The sequence below is a fragment of the Thunnus albacares genome, chromosome 2 (assembly GCF_914725855.1).
Source record: "Thunnus albacares chromosome 2, fThuAlb1.1, whole genome shotgun sequence".
Taxonomy (NCBI): domain Eukaryota; kingdom Metazoa; phylum Chordata; class Actinopteri; order Scombriformes; family Scombridae; genus Thunnus; species Thunnus albacares.
Window position 1 is genome coordinate 32,324,147 of NC_058107.1, and position 16,828 is coordinate 32,340,974.

Here is a 16,828-nt window from a genome sequence, read left to right on the forward strand (position 1 = left end):
ATACTTATGTTTTGATCAAGCGATTTCACAAGGAGTCATTTATATTAAATGATGAAATGACCTGATATGATGGAGATTTTTTGCTGCAATTAACTGAAGTGGTTAAAAAAGATGCGTTGGTAGAAAGCAATGCAAAGGGTGTGACTGTCACCTTTAAATTAATATATATATATATATATATATATATATATATATATATATATATATATATATATATATAATTTAGTTGATTCACACTATTAAGGCCGTGATTCTGCATCATGAAAATGACACTCAACATTGTGAGATTCACCAAAAACTTTAGCAAAGTGCTGTTAAGTCACACCCGACACCCATCAATAAGTAGTTTGTCCCTGACATGATTTGAAAAGTGAAAATATTTCTTTTTCTCTCCACCTACTTCCTTGTTATTTAATCAAATGTCTTTGTAGATTCAAAGGCAGGAAAAACACGAAGAGTACAAAAAGATTAAATATCTTTACTGATAGAAAGACAAACAAAAAGCGACGGCTTGGAGAGAAGCCCATCACTGTTTTTTTGTGCTGTTTTTGTGCCAGCTCTCTTTAACTTATTTATGATTCAGGGGACTCACAACAGCAAACTGAAGGGGGAATTTAAGGAAGAAAGACAACAAAAGAGAGGTTAAAAACCAAGAATCAACTCGGAGGATCGGTTGGAGTCAAATGGAAGTAGAGTGGGGAGGAGGAGAGGAAATGTTTTGCTCCATAAGTCCTTCAAGGTGATCAGATGAAAGAAAAAAAAAAAAAAAAAAAGACCTGATTGTGAGAGTGATAAAAAAGAAAAAGGAAAAAGGGGAGGAAGGAGAAGAGAGAGTGGGGTGTTTCCCTGAGGCGTAGATGTGTTTGTGTGTGAACTAATCTCTCTCTCTCTCTCTCTCTCTCTCTCTCTCTCTCTCTCTCAAACACACACACACACACACACACACACTCCCTCCCTCTCTCTCTCAGTCACTCAGTCAGTTGCAACAACACGCTCACCGAGGTCGGCAGCACAAAAGCAGAGTCGCTCTCTTAACCGCTTGCACGCACACACACACGCACACATCCTCTCACACACATACCACACACACTCAGACGCTCAGACACTCGACACACACCTCCTCAGCGGCTCCCGGGGAGCTGAAACAAAACTGACGAGAGGAAGGAAGCAAAGGAGGGAGGAAAGAAGAGAAAGAAGAGAAAGAGACAGCAGGAGAAGAAGAGAAGGAGAATTGAAGAAGAAGAAATAAAAGAAGAAGAAGAAGAGAAAAAGACTGCTGCTGATCCTAAGAGAAATTAAAGACACATTTTTGGAAAGCATCATTCAGGTAAGACCTCTTTTTTTATCTTTTCCATTCACTCCTTATCTTCTTCATCATGAAGGCACACATAAAGTACACACAGTACATCACAGACAATATTTACATAAACTTCAATGTGTCCTTACCTTGAACATTATGTTGAAAAAAAAAAAAAAAAAAACAGTGGAAAGTCTCACTTGATGCTGTGCAAAGTGACTGAACCTTTACTTCAGAGTTAACCTCATCTACCTTCACTCTCCGGAAGCGATTGACCTCCTCTCTCTCCGTATAAGTTCATAAATTCACACGTTTTGGGGAATTTGTATTTTCTACTTGTCAGAGAGTACAGTAGAGACGCAGCAATACGCTTTGTGGCGGTTTGAAGTCACAAACGCTTTTCGTTCGTGCAACACAGGAAGAGAGAGATGTGCGGTAAATGTAAGCTTGATTGCATTCACCTGTATAGAAGCAAATGATGAGGTCTTTTTTTTGTGTGAGTTTGCATGTGCATTCAAGCATTACATAACATCAGAAACAAGATTGAGTTATAAGGGAAGTGAAAGCAGAAGGAGATTTATTTTTTAGGAGGATGTATCTCTGTTTGGTGAGGTTAACCACCAACATCGGCACTTGTTCGTTTTGGTCCTGTGCCAAGAATCAAAAGAAGACGTTACCTTTGGACTTTAAAACAAGACTAAGAGTCAACAGCCACGTTAGCAGCTCTGTGTGGCTGTAATCCTTTATCCTTGTAAAGAAAACCAAACTCTGTTAGATAGATAAAACATTCAGTCAAGGCAATTCATCAAATAGTTGTTGAGATATTTCAGTCTAGACTAAAGTGATAACCATTAAAAAGAAGGTCAAATCCTGGCTTGAGATATTTGGAGCTTAAAAAAAGAGCTTATTTACTCTTATATTTGTCTTATTGGTTGATATGATCTATTATGTCACCTTTACTGTTTTACCTTAGGTAGATATTTGTAATTTAATGTCTCCCTATGCTAAACTACTAAACTAATCTATAAAAAATATTCTTTCTACATACCTACAGCATGATTAAGCTGTACTGCAAACACATGATTGCTAAAACAAGGTGATAATTCATTGCCAGCACCGCTAATCATGACACTCCCACATGACTAATTGGTTAAATAATCCCGTTCCATGGAAAACAATACCTACTCAGGAGCGTCAGAGGAATTTAAACAGACTGTGAAATGACGAAACAACAGGAGCCGATCCAGGTCAGACAGGCTGCGAGGAGACAGACGTAGAGCGTGTTTACTGTTTTTGACCTTCACTGTGTTCATAAAGACTTGATGTAAGCAGAGGAGGAGAAAGAGGGAGAGAAGAGATGAAGAGAGAGAGAAAGGATGAATGGAGTCATTGTCTGGTCTGTATGCATGCGTGTGTGTGTGTGTGTGCGTATGTGTGTATATGTGTGTGTGTGTGCTGAATGAGGGGGGCGTGTTTTGTGCCTCAAAACAAACTATGAGCAATCTGTGTCATGTGAGAGGTTAATGCTACACCAAGATGTGGCTCATCTTGTAAACAAAGAGATCACATTAAATTACTGTAGAACCCAGTAATCATCAGTGAACCATTCATGAAAATAAATACTGTTTTTGTATCTCTATACTGTAACAAATAAAGAAAACACATCGGGTTTACAGGCAGTCATGTGTTTTATGTTAGTGAGTTTCTTTTAAAGGGGACATATCATGCTTTTTGTGATTTTCATTTTTATATTGTTATAATGTTGGATGTTAAACTTGCAGTGAACATATGTAAAAATGTTCTTTGCAAGTCAAAACCCAGGACTTCAGTCTCCTCTGAACGCTCTGTTTGCAATATTACCTCTACTTCCTCCTCGTGATGATGTCATATTGTCCGCACATGCCCACAAACAGCCGTCTGTTCTGTAGTCTTTGTCGCTAAGGTTGTTCCACGAGTTCACGCATATTTCAGATCGGATTTAGGCTCGAAACATGTACAGATGTATTTGAGAAGTTTCCATTTTGAAGTAAAGAACGCGAAAAAGAAGTGAAATCCTGTTACTGTTGTTTATTTACGTAAACCTCTGCATCCGCTGAAGTCAGCTGAGGAGCAGCTTCCTAAAGCTGGCCAATCAGAACAGAGTATTCAGTTTGCAATCTGCAACCTAGATGCCACTAAATCCTACACACTGCTCCTTTAAGAAGTAAAGAAGAACTGGCATGAGCTGGTCAACTTTAGCTGACTTTAAAGGTCAGGATTTTTCTCTACTTCTTCTTTATTGACGTAAAGAAATAATTACAAATTCTTCCATCTCAAAATGATCATACATAAAATAAAAAAAAACAACATCTTATGGTTAAAGGAAGAAAACAAAAGCTCGGAGCTTGCTGCAGAAAATCCAAAGAAAAATGACATCACAGGTCTTCACTCGTAAAACAAACTACAAACAAAAATGTTGAGCGCATTTAATCAAAAATGTCAGCATAAATAATAATATAATAATATAATAATGTGCAATGGTCATCATGGATCATTTCAAATCTTTTGGATTAGATTGGATTATTGGATTTTTTCAGTTTTATTGATTTTTTTTTAATAAGGTACTATTATGTTGCCAAAACCAACAAGTCCTGCAAAGGAAATGACAAAATATGTCGTTAGTCGATGCTCTCCGAAACAACACAGAAAAGTTAACCCAACTGACGCATGATTGGTCATTGTATGATGTGAAAACACTGTGGTTAAAGTCTGGTTAGGTCTAGACAAAAAAAAAACACTATAGGGAAGAGTGTGGTATGACATCTTTGTTAGCTGTTGCAACAGACTTGAAACTTTAGTATTACAGTATTTTCCGGTTTTGAATGATTCAAATGAAAGACATCAAATTCAAGATTGTTTCAACAACAAAGGAGCCATTTAACTCTCCTGAGAGAGCATGTAGCAGTGACTCATACATGCATTATTTCTTAGAACACATAAAAATGTAAAAACCTGAGTTATATTACACTTCAGAAAAGTTAAAGTGCTCCACAAATACCAAAGCAAAAGAGGAGCACAAACCACAAAAGCAATTAAACCCAAAGACTGTAAACAGGCGAATCAAGTACAAAGTGATTAGAACATAAAACACTGTCGATAAAATACAGACGAGCAAAACAGCAGCAATAAACGTTCCACCTCAAACAGATTTTATGTTTTTTGCTCCTTACTGTTTCCTGTTTACCTCTGAACAGAATCAGTTTAAATTCCAGAAAAACTGATTAAGATTTAGGAAGGTATTTAGGAAGCTTTGCCATCTGAGCTTCGCAGCTACAAATCCTTGTCGAGACAAATTCTAATTCTGCAGAGAACGGTTACCCTAGAGCCCTGCAGAGGAAGAAACAGTACTGTAGGTTTTTTTTAAAAAAATAAACAAAAAACTGCACTCAGATACATTTTCTGTTAAAAACAAAGAGAAAGACAGAAGGAGATACTGAGTAGGAGTGGAAGATGGAGACAGTGACAATCAAGCATTTGGGACAAATCAGCAAAGTTCGATGGAAATATGGTGAGACAGCATGAGCAGGAGCAATTTGGATCAAAAGTAAAAATGGATTTTTTAGAAAATTAGGGACATGGGACAATTCGAGAGCGAGATAAGAGCCTGAGAGCGACACCGACAAAGACATTGTGTCAAATCTAGTGGCGATGGTTTGACGTGTGTGTGTGTGTGTGTGTGTGTGTGTGTGTGTGTGTGTGTGTGAGGGGGTCTCTGCCACCTTGGTAGCAGAGTACATTATGGCTGTTTGGGCACATTAAGGGGCATTAGCTGGAGGAGCAGTCCTGAATAATGCATGGTCTTTATTTATGAGCAGAGTGCATACGTCCTCTGAAGCGCACTGAACCGGGGCACGTACGCACGCATGCACACACACACAAACACACACACACACACAAAAGCGATTCCCTTTTCATGCACTTTCTTACATGCTGTCAAAATCATGAAATTGTGCAAATTGGCATTGTGCGTATGCATATGTTTGCGTGAGAAAAGGCATGACCTCACGCAAGTGTGTGTAATTTGTCTGTGTTGTGTGACTAACAATATCTCTGAGACACCTCCAAATTCTTATCAACAACAACATAAAAAGATGACAGAAGATGGTCGGTATGCTCTGGTTTATGGTCCTTAAAGACGATATAACATGCTTTTTGTGATTTTGTTATTTTGACACTGTTATGATGATGGAAGTCTATGTTAAACATGGTCAAAGTTCCTAAACTTAAGGTGAACATATGTAAAAATGCTCCCTGAAAGTCAAAAGACAGAGCTTCAGCCTGCTTTGAACACTTCGTTTACAATGCTGCCTCTACTTCCTCCTCGTAGTGACATCATATTGTTTCTGCATGCTCACAAATGACCGTCCCTTCTGTAATCTTTGTTGCTAAGGTGGTTCCATTGGTTGTTTGCATTGACTGTTACTGTTTGTTGACGTAGCCTCCTGAGCCACCAGAAGTCTGCCGAGGTGCAGTTTCCTGAAGATAACCAATCACAACAGAGTGAGCTCATCAGGAAGGTGGCCTTAAAGAGATGAGAGGGGATAAAATGGCCTGTTTCAGACAGAGGCTGAACTGAGGGGCTACATAAAGAGCCAGTATAAGACAAATGACACATTTTTAAAACTGTAAATCATATAAAGATATTCCAGTAGAGCCCATGAATATAAATATAGACCTGGAAAAGTGCACGATATGTCCTCTTTAAGTCTAACAGGGCAGCCAATGAGCCCATTAACGTCTCACATACACACACACACAAACTCACGCAATGCACTTACAAGAGAGTCGTTTTCAGATGACTTCAGACAATCAAAACTTTTAAGCGTCATTTCTACGATTGCCTCCTCTCAAAGTTTTATCACGGTGTGCTGAATTTGCCTGTCTCATCCCTTGCTTAACAGTTTTGTTCCCGAGTGAAACACCGTTTGACATCTACTCGCACAGAAATTACTGCTGGCATGAAAGAGAGAGTCACATCAGTAGATCATCAGCAGGACCCTATTTTTTAACAAAGTAAAGATGATTTAAGGCGGGTTTGACAATGCTCTACTTTTTCATTAATGTGAGGTAACTTTATATCTATTTTTTGTTAATCTAAATGTACAAAAATCTACTTTTTGCTTACATTTCAGAAATATCCCAGCCAGCTTACCTTTGCTGCTCTAGAGGTTCTCTATGGGTTTAATGACCATGTGTTGTTTTACATGTTTTAGTTAACTATAAACAGATTATATTTCATATTACTGCTGACTACTTTTTACCTTCTAGAGGCACCGATTTCAATTTACATCAGTGTAATTTTATTTAGTTCACTCAGGTGCTACTGCTTGAGAGCTGGCATGAAAATGATCCAATTTACCAGCATGTTGTTGAAAAATTAGACCTAATAATACACATTTAGTCATCACTTGAGTTATGAGGTTGCGGTTCTGCAGACTCTCAAGCCTTGAATTTGTTTTCCCACCAGAAGTGAAATACACCAAATACAAGTAGGAGAAAATTTCACTACATTCAATTCACAAGCTGCATTATCACAAGACAATAATGTAATTTTGGCAATGAATCAATAACAAAAGCTGACTAAATCTCCAGCTGTATTTTTTGGGATCTAAAGTGAGTTTCATGCCTAAACTCAACTGAGAATAAAAGCTGCCTGCAAGTTGTATTTAATGAGATAAAAAAAGAAGTTAAAACTGTGGTATGTTCCTTTAAAGTCTTTAATAATGGTCTTATTTAGGATGTAGTGTTGTCTAATGGATTGTGGCCATGTGCTCAGGAGGTCAGTGTTAACTGTGTTTGTAAAACCTTGGAGTATAGTTCATCAGCCTGGCAGCAGCCTGCACACACACACACACACACACACACACACACACAAACACAAACACAAACACGTAGACTGTCGAGGTTGTCACACCTCAGCCGCTCTGAGTCAAGGTGACAAGAATTCCTGGTGGCAGGCAGATGGAAGGAGCCAGCAAGACCCCACCTTTGTCCACACACACACACACACACACACACACACACACACACACACACCATCATTATACCATTGTGTTATTATGGTCCCTTCTGTTTTCTGGCCAAAACCTGCTGGCGTGAACCTGCCAGCATCCTCTGACAGCCTGCCCAGCTGAACTGTGATTTCATTCACAGGTAAACTCCAGTGAGAACGACAGAATCTTAAACTCTGCCTTAAGGCTCCTTTACACTGAGCGCTTTTGGGATGCCTCAGATGAAAGTTGATAATCTTGAGAGAAATGTGTTTAAATCTTTGGTCTTCAATCCAGAGTGGTCCTAGATCCTAGACAGCCTGAGGCAAAATTATTGCAGCGTCAGAAATTTAAGACCAAATTCTCAGAACGTGAAATGAAACGAAAAAAAAAGAAGTTTGTGTGAGTTTGCTGTATTTTCCCAAACATATGAAGAATGAAGCAAGCCGAGGACACTGCTTTACTTTTTTTTAGCGCTGTAATTCATCATGCATTTTTTGCATAATCTGACAGCCTCAAATTGATGTCATAAAGTCTGACACAGATGGTGATCAAGATTTATTACATGCGTCTCACACATTACGACATGCAATAAACTTACATGATTGTCACAGTCTGGAGAAGCGTTTAGAGGAATACTCTACGCTAAAAATTGATCCTTTGAGTATCAAACACCACCACTTGTAGGCTTGAAATGTGGCCTAGAAACGTTTGCAGGACGCCAACACAGACCCAGAGTCAAAACTAAGAGTTTAAACTAAGGTTTTGATTGCTGGTTCCTGTTATGTGTCAGATACATTTCATCATACATTTGATATCTTAAGCTGTTTGCTGTTTGTTAGCCACCAAAAACTGTGGTGTTTTTGCAAACCACAAAGATTACGGCTCTAAACTGAATCTTTGGGTTTCTGTTATTTTTAACTTTCAATAAAATAACATATCAAAGCTTCCATGAACACTTCTCTCATTGGTCCTTATGGTTAAATGCCAATAAATTGCCAAATATTCTCTTCCTGTTGCAGCTTTAGAGCTATGAGGAGGTGACAACAGGTGCAACAGATATGAAGTATATTAGGCAGAGAGATTTATTGTTCTGCAGCAGTGGTTTGACATTTTGAATCCATTGTAGCTGTTGTGAATCTATGAAGTTGTCCTTCATGAAGAAGGACGCTGCAAACTTTTCACTGCTTTTCAAAACCACAGGTGTTTGACACTGAAGAGAGAGATCGTCTGTGGAGTATTACTTTAAATCTGAACTAGCACTTTTTGAAATGTGGTTACAGGCCAAAACAAACACTTTGAAGGTCGAACACTCAGAAACATAGCAACTATGACAGGAACTCTTTCGCCATATTTCAGCTATATTAATGATATGATACTGCATTTATTCCTGGAGGGAAAGTTCTTTTTGCTTACCCTCCTGCACGCAGAGTTCAGAGGTCAGCTACTGAACAGCCACCCAGAGGCTGGCAAGGTTTGAGTTCTTTAGCTAAAGGGCACATCAGCAGCGTTATATTTCTGTGAGCACACTGTACTGGATTCTAGCCAAGGTTTCAGGCTGAAGGATGATCTTCCCACTCACTATGAATATCATCACTCCACCTGAGTGGAATGCTGATACAGAGTGACTTAGAAAAAGTGGATACAGTGCGCTAGAAAATCTTACAGTATTTACAAATGTGTTCTCTTTTGTAATGTAAATGTTTGTTAATTTATCAGATTTTCTTTGTGTGATTATTTTATTTATCTTTGCATGAATATATCCACAGGTGGATGCATAACAGATCACTTAAGTATACCAACCACATGGTGTATTACACCATACCTGCATTGTATCTCTCCCGCCCTTTCATGAACCCAATCCACAAAACACTACATTACAAATTATTCCCAACACATCTACTCAAGTATGAGTATGCATGTATGTACTGTACACCTCACATCCTTAGAAGAAGGGAAAACAATACTAGCGAAAAAGGTAAAAAAAGCAAAAAAACAAAACATAAACAACCAAACAAACAGTATTATAGTGTCTGCATATCTACATATGCATGCATGTGCACATGCACATCAGAAGCCCATATAAAACATATGTCTGCAGTATCTGTATATAAAATACAAAACAATTTACTCAAGTATAGATGTGTGTATGTTCAAACAGGAAGAACAGGACTCAGAAATAGACAATAAAAATTCAATAAATACATAAACAAAACAAAACATACAGACATTAAAAGACAGAGAGAAAAAGCAGAACAGAAAGATCTGATAACAAGGGAGACTAAAAGAAAAAAAAAACTTTTATTTGTTTCATACTTCAGCTTCCACTGCACTTAAACTGCTCAGATATACAACAAATACTTCTCCCATTTACTGAAAAAAACATCAGTCCAGCACACACGTACCCACAACATCATTAGATCATCAAATTTTATTAAAAACCCAGTAGGTGTCAATCTATGATGTGGTGTTAAATTCCATTTTATATTCCACAACTGTTTTGATGGTTTTCATTATGTGTTTTAATGCCAAACTGCCAAAAATCTACATTATGGGTAAAACACTAAATATTTCACATTTTGGGGGGATTTTTGTCATCTTGGCCGTGACAGAGGTCGAATTTAAGTAACAACTAGCATCCTTCACACATGCCCATACAAGTCAAACCCTTGTCCCGTCCTATTAACAGACTCCTGGTGTCCCGCCAATTAAAATCAATCAACCCAATCTCCCACATATCGACCTGCTCCATACAGTAACAAAGTCATTAAAGCAAAGTCCTGGCCCGCTCCCAAAATTTAAGATAAAAGTATCAAAGCAAGGTCATAGAAGGTAAACCGATAGACTCCAGAGGGAAGAGCAACGCTTTAGAGATTTGCGGGGTGACCTTGATGGATTCCAGACAGTCAGAGGGAGCTCAAATCGCAAGCCGGGTGGCGATATGTGTTTGTGTGCGTGCGTGTGTGAGGTTAGTGATGTCTCTCATTAATTTCCTGTCGCAGGGAGGGCCTGAGGATTGTGTGTGAGTTGTGGTGTGACGGGGAGGAAGGAGGTGGTGTGTGGGGGTTAAGTAGGAAGGCAATAAAGCCATTTAAGAGTCATAAAGTGCTTGGTCAATCAAAACCACCCCCTGCTAGGGACCTCATGTCCTCGACTGTGTGTTCATGTGTGTGTAAATGTGATGTTGCGGGTACACGTGTGTGCATATGTGTGTGTGTATTCGTGTGAATGTGAGAAAAAGAGCGACAGAGTGCATGTAGTATGTGTTTTTGTGTATGTGGGAGAGTGAGGTTGTGCTTTCATGTGTGCCTGTGTGTGTGTGTGTGTGTGTGTGTGTGTGTCTAATGTGTGTGTATGTGTCGACTGAGGGGGTGAGCGAGCCAGTCTGGAGAGTCAGTGGGATACTGGGCACAAAGCGAGAAAGAAAGGGAGAATGAAAGAAAGGATGCACCACCAGTGGAGCTCTGTGAAAACGGCAACACAGCAGATGCAGTGATTAGGTATAATTTGTCCGGCTACATATGTGCATGTGTGTGTGTGTGTGTGTGTGTGTTACATGTGCATGTATTTGCCCCTACGTCTACGCCTCTGAGTCATTTGTAGCCACTGCAGGATTCTGTCCATTATGCACTTCCTATTTGGCTTGCAGACACATTTTTTGCAACTGTTTAAACTGTCAAATTAAAGAATCTAAAGTGGCCTGCGAGCTAAAATGTGCAAACAGTACGTTATCACACAGTTATGTCTAAAAGCTCAAACGTCCTAATGATCCAAAGAAATTGCCTCCCTTATCTGGTGACTTTCTGCCTTTTAATGGATTCGTTGGCAAATGCATGTCTGTTCGCCAAGCATAAATATGCAGAAGTAATACCTATACAGACAAAAAGGAATGAGAAACAGCCACTAAGCATAAAAAGTGAGAATGAAAGTATGATAATCATTAAATAAAATACATTGTTAGCATTATGTGCTCTACAGTATGTTGATGCACATACTCCATGGAGTATGTTTGTAAAAGTACACTCGTGTTATTAGCTTTAGCGTTTTACATAGAACACTAACAAAGTATTTAAAGCTGTAATAATTCATTTTTGGCCACAAGGGATGAGAAAAACACAGTTCAGCACCATATCCTTGACTTATAAAGCTGTTATAAGTAACATGTTAGCAAACAGTAGTCTACTTACACATCCAGCAGACACAGAGAAACATTAGCATTCATTTTCAGTCCTGTTTCTGGCCACCTTGTAAACATATGTCCAACATTCACGGTCCTTTTAGCTCTTGTTTGGTCTCCACCAACTCCTGAACTTCTTGCTAAATGCTCGACTCTGTTTACCAGTCACTCAGTAATATAGTTGGCTTATGAGAGCTTGATTTAGAAGAAAGAGCTGCCTGTGAGTGTTGAGACTGAACTAGAGGACTGCATTGAGATTGGAATCCCGCGGGTCCCACAGGACCCAACGCAAATCTCGCGGTTTTAACTTTTCTGTGGGTGAGAGCGAGCGGTCAAAAAATAAACTGCGGGTTCCAAGATTTAGCTGGTGCTAATCAGATGGATGGCGTTAACAGATGAAATTGGAAAGAATATTGAAGCAGGTCATTACAATACTAAAGCAAAGCAAGGAAAGTCTCACATTTGGACAAATTTCTCAGTTCTAACTGAAAAAGTATTGATTTACAACGGGCACAAATCTGGCTCCTCTGGGTTGAGGTGACATGTCTGTTCCATTCTAGTCAAAGTAAGCTCCCCTTCAAAGATAAAGCACTTCTTCCTGCACATATTAAACAAGAAACTATTGAGAAATGTGTCGCACTTTGCTGTAGAGACATTCGGCCATATGACTTTGTCACCGGGAAAGGCCATGTTGACATAATTCAACACGTCCCATGCAGGGCTCTATAGTGAACCATATAATAGTAAATATGCCTTAAAACCAAAAGATTAGCTAAAGAAGGCTAAAAGGCTCAATAGAGCTACAGAGTATAATTTGCTGTAATTTTAACAGTATAAGTAACCCTTTCACATCACAGAGTTATTTGATTCAGTGTTTTAGTATTTGCATATAAAAACAAAAGTATGGAAACACATAAAAATTCTAAAAAATCACAAAATATAAAAAAGTTTTTGCACTTGGCTGTGGAGGAAAGGTTGGCTCATTGATAAAAGCAAAATGCAACAAAGTTCCATGGAAACAGATGTAGTGATTAAATCATGATCTACATAAAGCATGTAATTTAAACATCCTCTCACATTTCTGCTCCACTGAAGAGATGAAAAACTGCAGCAGACAAAAACATCCGTGTGGAGTGACGAGGAGACTGTAACACTCTTCAAATTAATACATCAAACAAACAGAAATGTCATATTTCCATAATATTTTCTACACTATTTTCACAGTTTGACTTTGACTGGCGCTCTTTTAATTGCCATCTTGTTGCACCTGCTTCTTTTAAAATGGTTTAATGGCCCCAAGAAGAAAAATAGTGCCACCAGCTGTTTATCTTGATGAACCAACTCTAAATATTTGCAAAATGTCAGTGGATGGAAATCTGAAAATCTTTCAAATTTGCACTAATTTGAATGGAAACCTAACTTATGGCTATGTTTTTGTAAGTTTGTAAATAAAAAAAAAAAATCACATATCAAAAGTATTGACTGATGCAGGTCCAATGCCTACCAGGAAACTCTGTTAATAAACTGTAAACTGTATGTAACATTCCCGTCTAGCACAGCACAGACTACCCCAAACACAAATTTGTATTCTCCAAAACAAAAGCTAGAAGAGAGGCGAAGATCAAATGTTAATTCCAGCTCTCCCTGATGATTCAGCACTCACTTGTTGATGTTTGTGTTTTAATCTTGAAACGTCAGTAGGAAAATGTGACAAAAACAACACTAATATGCGGCTGACTGACGGCGGGGAGTGAAGCCCTCCTGCTGCTAAGTTCACTTCACCTGCATAAACATCAGATTTTACGATGAGAGGCGAAAAGCTGAGCGATGACAACATCAATGCGTCGTCTCTGACATGTTAATTTGGGGACAACTTCTGCTGAACTCAAGCAAAATGTCAGATTGTGAAACCTACTTTATTACATTTCAGTTCACCTCCTGTGTTTACTGAAGTTAACATATGACACGCACTTGGAAAACAGCCTGGATTCATCGAGGACATGAGGGACACTTGATTTAAAGTGCGATTTAAACCAGTAAGACTGGTGTATTTTTGTAGCATTGCAAAGCAGGGTGTCTGTTTCTCTGCGTGTCTGTGTTGTCTTTGGGGCTGAACATTTGAGACACCAATCAGACTAATCGTTCATTTTGGACAACAAAGCCACCAGCAGCCGGTTTTGTTTATTACTGTCGCTGTAGGGCACTGTTTGGCTTTAACACCACACCAACTGTGGCATCATCTGTAACCGCCGCCACCCTCCTCTATCCCCCTAGCTCTCTCTACAGCTTCTCTCACTCTTTCTCGGTTTGTCCATCCTTCCCAGCCTCCCCCCTTTCAATAATCCTCTGTCCCTGGGGTCTGCTGCCCAGGTGAGAGGGATCTAAACAGTCGTTGCCATAGTAAGCTGCCAGCGGGAGTCCAAACACACCTGATAATGCAGGTACATCATTTCTTTCTGTTCGTCTGTCCCTCTCTCCTCTTCATCTGTCACTCACTTTCCACTCTTCTTCCTCCAACCCCCAATCCTCTTTCATTACATAAACACCATCTGCCTTTCTGTCTCCTGTTTTTGTTTTTGTTTTCCATCAACTGTCCTGCCTGTACAGTATGTAAAGTAGGAAAAATACAGTTCAGGACCCAGATAATGTTTGGGCTCGCTGGCCCGTGATAATATTGACCAGACACAACTTGCCCGCCCCCATCTGTCAGCTCGCTCTCGTTCCAGACGCCTTTATGCACACAAGCGTGACACTCACACACGAGCAGACGACATTGAATTCACCCGAAAAAACAAGTCGATGGTGTCTGTTGCCCCGGAGCTGCTGACCTCGCCAATGTGCCAAGAGGGATGCGCACAAATCCTACTATCCCACATCCCCCCTAAATACCACACACACACACACACACACATACACACATACACACAACTGTCCGGCACCCCTCGAGTGTCCCGCTTTCACTCGGTGACAGTCGGGTTAAATCCACTCTGACGGGTCAGACTCCTCTCACTGTCAGGCCAAGCTGTCGGGGCTACTGTCACTGTGAGAGAGCCCACATATGTTATTTCTGTGTCTGTGTGTGAGTGTGTGTGAGCGAGTGAAAGTGAGCGAGTGTGTAAACAAGGATGGCAGCAGGTTGGGTACGGATGTGAATAAGGCACAGTGTGTGTGTGTGTGTGTGGTCTGCGATGCTGCAGTAATTAGAATGATGCATTACTCCTCATCAAAGCATTAAGATTTCCCTTCATCAGAACTAAAGGGTTTAGCCAAAAAGTATGTGGACTGGGGTGTGTACCAAATGTAGAAGATTTTGTGGGCTAAGCAGAGGAATGTGTTCTCTGATTACTCTGAAGAAAAGGTTGTCTTCTTTGGATTACCGTAATGCCGTGTGATGCTCCTGTTTAACTGGGAAATTATGTCATTATGACTTACTGTACTTGAAACGCTGCTAAACTTGTTTTGCAAATTAAAAGTAGAATTAGTAGTTAGAAGTTTTGGGTAGTGATCAAAAGAATGACATCGCAGATACAAGTGGCTCAAGTCTTAGAGAGCTTGGACATCTGGAGGGAACTCAGAGTTTAGCTGCTGATCCTTCAGATCGAAAGGAACCAGCTGGGGTGATTTGGAAATGGGCATCTGGTTCGGATGCCTCCTGGCTGGTGTGCGTTCAACTGGTAGGAGACCCCGGGGCAGATCCAGAACGCTAAGAGGGGTTTTATATCTCTTCTGGCTTGGGGAGGTCTCGTGTCTCCCAGTAGGAGCTGGAGGATGTTGTTTGGGAAAAGGACGTCTAGGTTACCTTATTCAGTCGGCTGCCGTTGTGACCCAGTCCCGGATAAGCGGCGGAAAATAGATGGATGAATTGACGGTAGAAGTTTACTGCATGAGAGTTTATTGAAATAAATTAACAGATAAATGAAAAGCATATACCAAGCATGACGAAGGTGCTGCTGTAGCAGGGAGAGAGAGACAGCTGAACAAAGGGCTTGGCAGTACAGGTTGAGCCCATGAGCAAATGTTGGTGCCAGCCGATCAGATGGTCAAACTGGCGCAGTGGACAGGAAACACAAAAATAAAACAGGAGGAAGACACCATAGAGATAGATTAAGGGAGAAGGAAAGTGAAAGAGAGAAATCGTATACCTGGCTCAGGGAATGAGCGAGCATCGTCATGCAGACAACCCCTCTCTCCCACCTCTCTGAATCCAAATGACATGAACTGGGCCCTGTGCCAGGTGTGCCATGTAAACAAACAGACACATACATACACAGACTAGACATGCTGACATAAGTGTGGAGTGTGTGTGTGTGCAATGCCTTGACACTTAGGCCAAAAGCTTTTTTAATTTTAATTTTAATATGCACACTCCTAGTATATGTGCTTTGGTTTTCTGTCTCCCTCTCGATCTGTCTCTCTCTCTCTCTCACTCACTCACACACACATATACACATTTCTGCAGAGACATCTTGCTTTTTTATGCATGCATGCATGCATACACACACACACAGACACACACACACACACACACACACACATGCACACACACACAAAGATTCCTTTGATAAACTGGATTTCCTAATCAGACTCCCCCCTGCGCACTTTCCGATAAAACAACAGTAGAACCCCCACTTCTTCTACACACTCACTCACACACACACACACAAACACACAAACATACACCAGAGAGGAGAGGGAGCAAGCGCGTTTTGGTGTTTGATACGGTTGACCCAGATCTTGGAGCGTGCACGGCTGAAGATGCAAGGAGGAGGAGGAGGAGGGAAGGGAGCGGTTTTAGGAGAGGGGGTGGGGATTGGGGTGGGGGGGTTGAGGTATCTGGGTGTTATGCATGTGTGAGTGAATAAGAAGATGAGTGGGTGAAAGGGCGGTGGTGGGTGTGGGCCGCTGTGCTGCTCAGACAGATTTTTTTTTTCAATGAGTCTATTTGAAAACCAGCGGGGGGTTGATGGGTAAAAGATGGACAGACCTCAGCGAAGGTCAGCGTGAGTGAGAGAGAAGAACAGAGGGTGTAAGAAAGAGAGAGAGAGAGACCAAAAAATAAAGAAATTATACAGTTACATAAAGTGTGGAGAGGCTTTCAGGAGGATTAGTTGCCCTCTTTTTATCTGTCGGCCATGTTGGAGGTCCTCGATGGGGCTCACTACATAGATGCCTCTATGGAATTGAAAGGACATGCTTTTAGCTGGATACTAATTAAATAATGAACCAACAAGCTAGCTAACCATTTGTATGTTATAATAAAATCATACTATATAAAGTTCACACTAATAATGCACTAAGTGCATTGCTTTGGTAGCTAACAAAGAA

The 16,828-nt window shown here is 40.2% G+C and overlaps 1 protein-coding gene across 1 annotated transcript in view; it reads left to right on the plus strand.

Moving 5' to 3' along the window:
- The first annotated feature begins 977 nt into the window (after nucleotides 1-977).
- hs3st1l2 (heparan sulfate (glucosamine) 3-O-sulfotransferase 1-like 2) overlaps nucleotides 978-16,828 on the plus strand; it is a 30,079-nt gene continuing 14,228 nt past the window's right edge. Inside the window, exon 1 of the mRNA XM_044331052.1 lies at nucleotides 978-1,327. The gene's annotated coding sequence lies outside the window, so the exon portion shown is untranslated. The remainder of the gene's footprint in view (nucleotides 1,328-16,828) is intronic.